We start from the raw sequence: 12,397 nt of genomic DNA, 5'->3' as shown, positions 1-12,397 counted from the left end.
GCTTGGTTGGATTTTAGAGTAGAGTTTTATGTTCTTGGCTTGGAAAGGTAACTTAGGAACTCTTGAGTTATTAATGTCCAAGTAATTGGTGATTGGGATCCATTGACTCTAGTTCTCACTAATTGAATTAGTGGAGAGTTAGGACTTATGGACTAGGATTGATATAGCTCATTTGACTTTCCTTTACTACTAGTTAGAGGATACTTTAATGAGATTAATCCTTGCCAATTCTCATATTGTGGTTAGTGATTAGGATAGAGATCCTTGACCACCAACCCTTGCCAAGACCTTTTTAGGCCTTAGTTTACTTTCTTGCCATTTATCTTTCATGCCTCTTATCAAAACCCCAGAAAAATGATTTATAACCAATAACAAGACACTCTATTGTAATTTCTAGGGAGAACGACCCGAGGTTTGAATACTTCGGTTATTAATTTTAGGGGTTTGTTACTTGTGACAAACAATCTTTTGTATGAAAGGATTATTGTTGGTTTAGAAACTATACTTGCAACGAGAATTCATTTGTGAAATTCTAAACCGTCAAAAACCCATTCGTCAAAATGGCGCCGTTGCCGGGGAATTGCAATGGTGTTATGTTATTGGTTATTGTATATATGTGAATATTGTGAATATGTTTGCCTTTTGCTTCTTTGTTAGTTCTTACTAGTTTTTAGGATTTAATTTTCTTGCTTCTTATTTGATTTTATTTTTATTTTCTCTTGCTATCATGAATTCTCACTTTGGCTATGAGTGTGATTACAACTATGTTGTAGGTAATGGGGGCTACAATGAAGATGTGTATCAAGAATGGGATAACCAAAGGTGGGAAGAGCCACATGCACATGATCAATCTTCATGGCAACAACCTCCACCAATACACTATGAAGAAGAGCCATTCTTTGATGCATATCAATCTAATGGCTATGGTGAACTCCCTTGTGACTTTCAAGAACCACCACCATATGCCTATGAGCCATACCCTCAACATAACCCTCAACCATACTCAAAAGCCACTTTTCACCAACTACCTTCATATGACCCTCATCCATATCCACCATTACAACAACCGTATGAGCCATATGAACCACATATAGAGCCACCACCATCTCAACATCACCACTTCCAAAAGCCACCCCCTCCATGTTATTACCAAGATGAACCACCTCAATTGTATGAAAATTTTCAACCACAAATGTATGAAAATTTTCAACCACAAGATGAATACCACTTTCCACCACAACCTCCCATGGAAGAATATTCATGTCCATCAATCCAAGAGCCATATGATCCTAATCATATTATCCAAGAGGAACAAGAGTCAAGGGATCATCTCAAGGAAACATTGGATCAACTTCAAGCAACCATGGAGCGTGTTGTGCAACAAGTGGAAAGAGTGGAAATTATTGAACCACCACAACTCTACCAAGAAGAACCACCTTCCTACTATGAACCCTTCCCCCAAATTGATGAACCCTTCCATCCACCCCAACCTCCAATGGATGACATCCTTGATGTTCTTGTTCAAGGACAAGAGGAAATGAAAAGGGATGTGCAACAATTCACGGCCGCCTTGGATGAGGTGGTAAACCGGCTAGCATCCCAATGCTTGAACTCTCAAGGAACTCCCATGGCTACATGTGGGGAATCAAATGAAGAGCATAACATAAAAGAGAGATTGGTGGAGAATGAGGGAAGTTGCTTTGTATTGGAACAATTGGAGGAAGCTATGATTATTGAAGAAAGGGAAGAATTGGTTGAAGACTTAGGAGATGCGGAGCCTCCATGGGAATCTAGAATTGAAGAAAACCCCTCCAAGATGATTGAAATTGATGCTAGGAAGGAAAGTGCACACCTTCCAAGACATACTCCATATGAAGATTTGGATGGGATAGAGCAAGAAGTGAGTTCCCTTGGTGATGAAGATCAAGCATCAAACCTTAGTGGTGAAGAATCCTTTGAGCATGAAGAACCTTCTCCCAACAAGATGGAAAGCAATGTGGAGGTAAATTTTTCTTACCCTCCCATTTATGACTTGAGTAGGAGAAAAGGTTTATATAAAATTGTTGAACAAAGGATTATAATTGAGAAGTCTTGTGAAGAGGTGGAAATCCTTAGAAAAAGGAGGATGGGAATTGAATACGCTTTATCAAAACTCTTGGAGTTGTCTTTGCCTAGGTTGCCATCTACTCCTTCATTTAAGTGGGTGAAATTTATTTCTATTAGCTTTATTATCCCACTTGAATATGGTTTGCTTGAAACGGATGGCCAACTTAGGGAGCTTTGTGGGATGAAGCGTACACGAAAAAAGTTTTGTGGTTGGCGTTGTAAATCAAGGCTCATTATGGTTGATGCATCAAACATGAGATATAAAGGTTGCTGTAGTACTCAAATAGATGGGTCTAGGAGGATTGTTGGCCACTATATAGAGAATTCACCTTACTCACCACCTGGTTGGACTAATAATGATGATCAACCTCAAGACGGGTATGAAAACAAAGTGTGGGATCCCGGATTACAAGAAGAGGATCAACTTTGGGAGCCCCAAGCTTGTGAAGAACTCCATCAAGACTTGGCTCAATCCATGAAGAATCTTGGGGCACAATGGAGAACCAAGCATTGGTGGGAGTTCCAAGATGAATACATGCACAAGCCACCTTGATGAGGAGCTCCCCATAAGTCCAACTTAAGGACAATAAACAAAAGTGCTAGGTGGGAGACAACCCACCATGGTAAAATCCTTTCATTTTCTCTTTTGTACATATTGATAGAATTAGTTTAATTTCATGTTTTGTTTAGATAGTTGAGTTTAATTGGTAGTTTAGTATGTTAAATAAGGTTTTAGGGTGTTTTGGTAGATGCTTGGAGGTTTAGAATGCTGAGATTGGTGCAAAAAAAAAAAAAAAAAAAAACGGCCATCGGCGCGTTAGCACGCTGTGCGCGCGCGCGCACATTGCACTTCCGCAACTTCTGGTACAAAAACCAGAGAGTTGTGCGCGCGTTGTGCCAGCATTGTGCTGGGGGCACAAGCTCATCCACGCGTAAGCGCGCTGTGCGCGCGCGCGCGGATCGTCCTTGCTGCATCCACACGTGAGCGCGCTGTGCGCGCACGCGCGGATTTGCACCCTGCTTTTCTCCTTCCTCCTTTCTCCTTCTTTCCTCTTCTCTTCTTCTTTCTTTCTAATTTTTTTTTCTTCTTCTTCCTCTCTTAGAAATTTTTTTTTAATAAAAAAAATAATAATAATATAATAATAAATAAATAAATAAACAAATAAATAAATAAATAAAATACTAAAAAAAAAAAACAAAAAAAAAATTTTTTTTCTCTTTTCCTCCATTTTCTTTTATTGCATTTGCTTATTTTCATTCATTGCATTTTAACTTTGTTTTTTTATCTTGTTCTCATTTTATTTTCTAAGTTTTCCATTTTAATAATGGTGTTGAACTTTCCTACTCAATTGTTGAGACTTTCTTACATTATTTTGGTGCTTCTTGACTTGTTTGATATTGTTGGGTGATGAAACTTTTAAATCAATGCTTCATCTTGTATGACTTTTGTGTCTTTGTGCATTGATATGACCTCATATTGTCTTTCATGACCCACTTCTTCTCATTTGAACTTGATGCTCAACACACTCTTCATACTTTAACTTTACTCTTGCATCGAGCTTAATGATATGCCTTAGCTTACATTGTTTTCTCACTCACATGCTTAGCTAACATGTAGTAGGAAATCATACTCTTATTTGGCATTAGCCCCGCCTATGTTCTAATTGCCTTGATATCTTTGTTATAGGCTTAATTTTCTTTCCTTTTCTTTCCTTTTAGGTTGGCCACCAAGAAGGGAGAAAGGAAAAGCTTTTAAATGGGGCACCAAACAAGTCCTCCGCGCAGCCTTGTGAAGAAGCTCATCAATTGTAGCAACCCGTCCACCTTGCTCTTCTTTGCATGCACCGAGGACGGTGCAATCTTCAAGTGTGGGGAGGTCGTCTGACCGATCTCCATGGGTAAAAATTTCCTTTTCAACACCAAATTTTTTATTTTCTTTAATTAGATTAGCTATTGCATTGCATGATAGGTTGCATGTTAGTTAGAATTTGTACATATTTTTACCACTTCTTTGTTATTAGGACTACTTGGGTAGGGTGATGATTTTCTTTCCAAGAAACCGTTTTAGGGTAACCTACCAATTTGAAAATTTTTGTTGAACTTGCTTGAAAGAATTTATTTTGGAACATGATTTTTGAGCTAAGAACATAAGCAAGTGAGATTTGTGCCTAATTGCGTGGTTACATCTTATAACCACTCATTTTCCTTCTTGTGTGTAATTGTTCTCTTTCTATGATTGTAATCTTTGATTTGTTTGAATCTATATGTCCCATTATTCCTTGTATTCATGCATTTATAGGATTGAGGCCATCATTTCATTAGCTCACTTATCCAAATAGCCTTACCTTTTACTCTCCTTTGTTAGCCGATTTTGAGCCTACGCTTAACCCACTTGTTCTTATTTTAGCACATTACAAGCCTTAAAGCGGAAAACAATGAATGTCCTTTATTTGGATCTTTGATTGGCTTAGGCTAGTGAGTGTGAGTGTCATCCAAGAGTGGGAAAACTTTGGGACATTGGTTGCGATAAAAGGGTGTTTGTGTTTTGTATTTTTATATTGGGGAATTGGTACATACTCATGTATTGATTAAATGTATAGACCTTATGCATTGATGTTCTTGTGTATAGTTTGAAAGAAAAAGAAAAAAATGAAAAGAAAAAGAAATAAAAGTGAAAAAGAAAAAAAAAGAAAAGAAAAAAAAATGTATATAGAAAAAGAAAGAAAAAAAAGAAGAGCAATAAAGGGGACAAAATGCCCCAAAGTGAAGCTCAATAAGAATCAATGCATAAGTGTTGTGAAATGAAAAGAAAATGCATGAGTATGTGAAAAAGTGAGGAATGGGTAGTTAGATTAGTACTTAATTGTATATGTCATTATATAGGTTAGGTGGGAAAGTTTAAGTTAATCAAAGATTCAAATCCTAAGTCCACTAGCCATATATGATCCTACCTTGACCCTAGCCCCATTACAACCTAAAGAAAAGACCTCATGATACATGTATGCATGCATTGAATAATTGTTGATTGTTAGATGAAAAACAAATCTTGGAAAGCATGATTAGGGGAGAATTGAGAGAATTGACCCTATACACTTGAGCGACTAGAGTGCAAACACTTCCAGTGAGGGTTCGTTGCTCGACTCCTTTATTTCCGGCTTTCACGAGCGTTCTTCTTGCAAGTCTACTTGAACTTCATTTTGATATTCGAATTGGTAGGATTCATGAATCGTTATATGATCTTGACCCTACTTGTGCATGTATGACTTGGAGGATTGATTTTTAACCAAGTAGGTAAAACCATTTTTTGCATTTAGTTGCATCCATTTAGATAATTGCATATAGTTTAGGTTGCATATAGTTTATTTACATTGAATAAATGTTGATACCCTTTGTTTCTCTCTTGGCTTAAGCATGAGGACATGCTTGGTTTAAGTGTGGGGAGGTTGACAAACCCCATTTGTAGGGTTTATCTTGTATTGATTTTTGGGGATTTTATCACCTTTTACCCATATTTATTCAAGAAATAGCATGGTTTTGTATATTCTCCTTCAATTGTGCCTGAATGTGAAAACATGCTTTTTAGGACTCAAAATAGCTAAATTTAATTCACCTTGATTCTATTAGATGCCTTGATATGTTTGTTAAGTGATTTAAGGTTTAGGAGTCAAAGATTGGATCAAGGAAATGAAGAAAGAAAGCATGAAAAGTTGGAGAACTCATGAAGAAATGAAAGAACCGGAAAGCTGTCAAGCCGACCTCTTTGCACTTAAACGACCATAACTTGAGCTACAGAGATCCAATTGATGCGGTTCCAGTTGGGTTGGAAAGCTAACATCCGGGGCTTCGAAACCATATAAGATTTGCCATAGTTGCATTGCGCATAGGGGCGCGCACGCGCACGGTACGCGGACGCGCCGATGGTGGCACATGACCCACTTAAAGCAAAACGTGGCCAGCGATTTTAGAAGCCTTGTGGGCCCAATCCAACTCATTTCTAATGCTATTTAAGCCAAGGATTGAAGAGACTTTTCATACTTTTCATACTTTAGAAGTTAGTTACCATTAGTTAAGTTTAGCTTAGTTTAGTAGTGATAGTTAGTTTCTAGAGAGAGAAGCTCTCACTTCTCTCTAGAATTAGGATTAGGTTTAGTTCAATAATCTTAGATCTAGATTTTAATTCATGCTTTCATCTCCTTCTACCTCTCAATTCTTTGTTGCTACATTCATCTTCTTCTATTCTTTTGTTGTAACTTCCTTTATGTTGTTCTTATATTTTATTGTAGATCTAGTATTGTTCCTTCTACTTTCTTCCAATTCAACAAGAGGTAATTCATGTAGGTCTTGTTTCCTTTAATTGTTGTTATTAATTCTTTACATTTGATTGTTGTTAGAATTAATTCTTGTTATTGATTTACTATGTTTTCCTTTTGTGCCTTACAAGTGTTTGATGAAATGCTTGGTTGGATTTTAGAGTAGAGTTTTATGTTCTTGGCTTGGAAAGGTAACGTAGGAACTCTTGAGTTATTAATGTCCAAGTAATTGGTGACTGGGATCCATTGACTCTAGTTCTCACTAATTGAATTAGTGGAGAGTTAGGACTTATGGACTAGGATTGATATAGCTCATTTGACTTTCCTTTACTACTAGTTAGAGGATGCTTTAATGAGATTAATCCTTGCCAATTCTCATATTGTGGTTAGTGATTAGGATAGAGATCCTTGACCACCAACCCTTGCCAAGACCTTTTTAGGCCTTAGTTTACTTTCTTGCCATTTATCTTTCATGCCTCTTATCAAAACCCCAAAAAAATGATTCATAACCAATAACAAGACACTCTATTGTAATTCCTAGGGAGAACGACCCGAGGTTTGAATACTTCGGTTATTAATTTTAGGGGTTTGTTACTTGTGACAAACAATCTTTTGTATGAAAGGATTATTGTTGGTTTAGAAATTATACTTGCAACGAGAATTCATTTGTGAAATTCTAAACCGTCAAAAACCCATTCGTCAGTGGGATTGGGTGGGAGAGAGATATTGAATTTTTGAAGGTAGTGGGTGTATGGATGTGAGTGGTAAATGGAAAAAAAGAAGGGATGATCATGAATGGAAAGAGAGATGATGAGGTAGGTGGGGATCCTGTGGGGCCCACAGATCCTGAGATGATCCTGTGGGGTCCACAGATCCTGAGGTGTCAAGGCATTTACATCCCTGCACCAATTTAGGCATGTAAAATGCCCTTGCACACAACTCTGGGCATTCAGCGCCAGGTTGGTGCCCATTTTGGGCGTTCAACGCCCCTTTGCTGCCATTTCTAGCGTTGAACGCCAGAACCATGCTTGTTCTGGGCGTTCAGCGCCAGGATGCTCCCATTCTGGGCATTCAGCGCCAGAACTATGCTCTGTTCTGGCGTTTGAACGCCAGACAGATGCTCCTCCAGGGTGTGATTTTTCTTCTGCTGTTTTTGATTCCGTTTTCAATTTTTATATTTATTTTGTGACTCCTCATGATCATGAACCTATAAAGACACATAACTAAGAAAAATATAGTTAGATAAATAAACATTGGGTTGCCTCCCAACAAGCGCTTCTTTAATGTCAATAGCTTGACAGTGGGCTCTCATGGAGCCTCACAGATGTGCAGAGCTTTGTTGAGACTCTCCAACACCAAACTTAGAGTTTGGATATGGGAGTTCAACACCAAACTTAGAGTTTGGTTGTGGCCTCCCAACACCAAACTTGGAGTTTGACTGTGGGGGCTCTGGTTGACTCTGCTTGGAGAGAAGCTTTTTCTGCTTCCTCTCCATGGTTGCAGAGGGAGATCCTTGAGTTTTAAACACAAGGGAGTTCTCATTCCATTGAAGGAATATTTCACCTCTGTCAACATCAATCACAGCTCTTGCTGTGGCCAGGAAAGGTCTTCCTAGGATGATGGATTCATCCTCTTCCTTTCCAGTATCCAGGACTATGAAATCAGCAGGGATGTAAAGGCCTTCAACCTTTACTAACACGTCCTCTACTTGTCCATAAGCCTGTTTTCTTGAGCTGTCTGCCATCTCTAATGAGATTTTAGCAGCTTGCACCCCATAGATTCCTAGTTTCTCTATTACAGAGAGGGGCATGAGGTTTATTCCTGAACCAAGGTCACACAGAGCCTTAAAGATCATGGTGCCTATGGTACAGGGTATTATGAACTTTCCAGGATCCTGTCTCTTCTGAGGCAATGTCAGTTGATCCAGATCACTTAGTTCATTGATGAACAAGGGAGGTTCAACTTCCCAAGTATCAATGCCAAATAATTTGGCATTTAGCTTCATGATTGCACCAAGAAACTTGGCAGTTTGCTCTTCAGTAACATCCTCATTCTCTTCAGAAGAGGAATACTCATCAGAGCTCATGAAGGGCATAAGGAGGTTCAATGGGATCTCTATGGTCTCTAGATGGGCCCCAGAGTCCTTTGGTTCCTCAGAGGGAAGCTCCTTATTGACCACTGGACGTCCCAGGAGGTCTTCCTCCTTGGGATTCACGTCCTCTCCTCTCCTCACAGGTTCGGCCATGATGCTTATGTCAATGGCCTTGCACTCTCCTTTTGGATTCTCTTCTGTATTGCTTGGGAGAGTACTAGGAGGGATTTCAGTGATCCTTTTACTCAGCTGGCCCACTTGTGCTTCCAGATTTCTAATGGAAGACCTTGTTTCATTCATGAAACTTACAGTGGCCTTAGATAGATCAGAGACTAGATTTGCTAAATTAGAAGCATTTTGTTCAAAGTTCTCTGTCTGTTGCTGAGTGGATGATGGAAAAGGTTTGCTATTGCTAAACCTATTTCTTCCACCATTATTAAAGCCTTGTTGAGGCTTTTGATCCTTCCATGAGAAATTTGGATGATTTCTCCATGATGAGTTATAGGTGTTTCCATATGGTTCACCTAAATAATTTACCTCTGCTATTGCAGGGTTTTCAGGATCGTAAGCTTCTTCTTCAAAAGATGCCTCTTGAGTACTGTTGGATGCAGCTTGCATTCCATGTAGACTTTGAGAGATCATATTGACTTGCTGAGTCAATATTTTATTCTGAGCCAATATGGCATTTAGAGTATCAACCTCAAGAACTCCCTTCTTCATAGGCGTCCCATTACTCACAGGATTCCTTTCAGAAGTGTACATGAACTGGTTATTAGCGACCATGTCAATGAGTTCTTGAGCTTCTGCAGGCGTTTTCTTTAGGTGAATGGATCCACCTGCAGAAGTATCCAATGACATCTTAGATAACTCAGACAAACCATCATAGAATATATCCAGGATGGTCCATTCTGAAAGCATGTCAGAAGGACACTTTTTGGTCAACTGTTTGTATCTTTCCCAAGCTTCATAGAGAGATTCACCTTCTTTCTGTCTGAAGGTTTGAACATCAGCTCTAAGCTTGCTCAGCTTTTGAGGAGGAAAGTACTTGGCTAAGAAAGCCGTGACCAGCTTATCCCAAGAGTTCAGGCTGTCTTTGGGTTGAGAATCCAACCATAATCTAGCTCTGTCTCTTACAGCAAAAGGGAAAAGCATGAGTCTGTAGACTTCAGGATCTACTCCATTAGTCTTAACAGTATCACATATCTGCAAGAATTCAGTTAAGAACTGAAAAGGATCTTCGGATGGAAGTCCATGAAACTTGCAGTTCTGCTGCATCAGAGAAACTAATTGAGGTTTCAGCTCAAAGTTGTTTGCTCCAATGGCAGGAATGGAGATGCTTCTTCCATGTAAATTGGAATTAGGTGCAGTAAAGTCACCAAGCATCTTCCTTACATTATTATTATTTTCGGCTGCCATCTCCTCTGCCTGTTCGAAAATTTCTGAAAGGTTATCTCTGGATTGTTGTATTTTAGCTTCTCTTAATTTTCTCTTCAGAGTCCTTTCAGGTTCTGGATCTGCTTCCACAAGAATGTTCTTATCCTTGCTCCTGCTCATATGACAAAGAAGAAGGCACAGAAAAATAATAATAATAATAGAGATCCTTTATTCCACAGTATAGGGATCCCTGTGTGAGTAGAAGAAGAGGGGGAGACAAAGAATGTAATATAATGGAAGAAACACAACTGTGAGGAGGCTAGAGATGTGAGATGAGATGTTAGGATATGAATGAATAAATAGAGTAAGATGGGGGAGGGAAATTTTTCAAAAATTATTTTGAAAAAGATTTAGTGATTTTTGAAAATAGTTTTTGAAAAATGTTTAGTATTTTTTTTCGAAAATTTTTTTGAAATCAAAAATAAAAATTAAAAATAATTAGTTAATCAAAAAGAAATTTTGAAAAAGAGGGAATATATTTTCGAAAATTAGAAAGAGAGAATTAGTTAGGTGGTTTTGAAAAAGTTAAGAAACAAACAAAAAGTTAGTTAGTTAGTTGAAACAATTTTTGAAAACCAATTTTGAAAAGATAAGAAGTTAGGAAGTTAGAAAAGATATTTTGAAAAGATATTTTTGAAAAAGATAAGATAAGAAGATATTTTTGAAAAGATATGATTGAAATTAGTTTTTGAAAAAGATTTGATTTTTAAAATCACAATTAATGACTTGATTCACAAGAAATCACAAGATATGATTCTAGAACTCAAAGTTTGAATCTTTCTTAACAAGCAAGTAACAAACTTGAAATTTTTGAATCAAAACATTAATTGATTAGTTATTTTCGAAAATTTTATATAAAAATAAGAAAAAGATTTTTGAAAAATATTTTTGGAATTTTCGGAAATAACTAATAATTTTGAAAAAGATTTGATTTTTTTTGAAAAAGATTTTGAAAAAGATAAGATTTTCAAATTGAAAATTTGATTTGACTCATAAGAAACAACTTGATTTTAAAAATTTTTGAAAAAGTCAATCCAAATTTTCGAATTTGATGAGAGAAAAAGGGAAAGATATTTTTTTTTATTTTTGAATTTTTATGATGAGAGAGAAAAACAAGAAAAATAATGCAATGCATGGCAATTTTAGATCAAAACTATGAATGTGTGCAAGAATGCTATGAATGTCAAGATGAACACCAAGAACACCGTGAATATCATGATGAACATCAAGAACATATTTTTGAAAAGATTTTTTAATGCAAAGAAAACATGCAAGACACCAAACTTAGAAATCTTTCATGTTTAGACTCTAATAAATAAAAAATGTACATGTAAAACAAGAAAAGACACAAAACAAGGAAAACATCAAGATCAAACAAGAAGACTGACAAAGAACAACTTGAAGATCATGAAGAACACTATGAATGCATGAAATTTTCAAAAAATGCAAGATGCACATGCAATTGACACCAAACTTATAACATGACTCAAGACTCAAACAAGAAACACAAAATATTTTTGATTTTTATGATTTTCTAATTTTTTTTGTATTTTTTTTCGAAAATTATTTGAAAAACAAAAATAAGGATTTCAAAATTTTTAATATGAATTCCAGGAATCTCGCCATGTTAGTCTTAAAGCTCCAATCAAAGGGTCAAGCATGGCTTAATAGCCAGCCAAGCTTTAGCATATAATTACATGGACTGGAGTGATTAGTTGAATGCCAATCCCAAAGTAGTTTGGGTATGGCTTTACAGCCAGATAGGCTTCAACATGCTTCATGAAACACTAGAATTCATTCTTAAAAATTCTGAAGAAAAATAATATTTTTCAAAACATTTTTTTTTTTCGAAAACAAGTGAGAAAATTTTGAAATATTTTTGAAAAATTTTTGAAAAGAAAACAAAAAGAAAATTACCTAATCTGAGCAACAAGATGAACCGTCAGTTGTCCAAACTCGAACAATCCCCGGCAACGGCGCCAAAAACTTGGTGCACGAAATTGTGATCTCCAGGCTCGAACAAATCCTGGTAATGGCTCCAAAGCTTGGTGCTCTGATCTTAATTCATGATTGTCACAACTTCGATACAACTAACCAGCAAGTGCACTGGGTCGTCCAAGTAATACCTTACGTGAGTAAGGGTCGAATCCCACGGAGATTGTTGGTATGAAGCAAGCTATGGTCACCTTGTAAATCTCAGTCAGGCAGATATAAAGTGATAATGGTGTTTTCGAATATTATATAATAAAATAGGGATAGAGATACTTATGTAATTCATTGGTAGGAATTTCAGATAAGCGAATGGAGATGCTTTTTGTTCCTCTGAACCTCTGCTTTCCTGCTATCTTCATCCAATCAGTCTTACTCCTTTCCATGGCTGGCTTTATGTGATACATCACCACTGTCAATGGCTACTTTCGGTCATCTCTCGGGAAAATGATCCAATGCCCTGTCA

The 12,397-nt window shown here is 37.1% G+C and overlaps 1 non-coding gene across 1 annotated transcript; it reads left to right on the top strand.

The window, feature by feature from the left end:
• The first annotated feature begins 9,420 nt into the window (after positions 1-9,420).
• On the top strand, positions 9,421-9,528 carry LOC148555527 (small nucleolar RNA R71). The gene has a single exon (XR_015888176.1). It is a non-coding gene; the product is annotated as a small nucleolar RNA R71 (small nucleolar RNA).
• The last annotated feature ends 2,869 nt before the right edge of the window (positions 9,529-12,397 follow it).

Source organism: Arachis ipaensis, chromosome B6 (genome assembly GCF_059453495.1).
Source record: "Arachis ipaensis isolate K30076 ecotype BB chromosome B6, ASM5945349v1, whole genome shotgun sequence".
NCBI classification, from domain to species: domain Eukaryota; kingdom Viridiplantae; phylum Streptophyta; class Magnoliopsida; order Fabales; family Fabaceae; genus Arachis; species Arachis ipaensis.
Note: the sequence above shows the minus strand (reverse complement) of the source record. Positions and strands in the feature narration are given on the sequence as shown.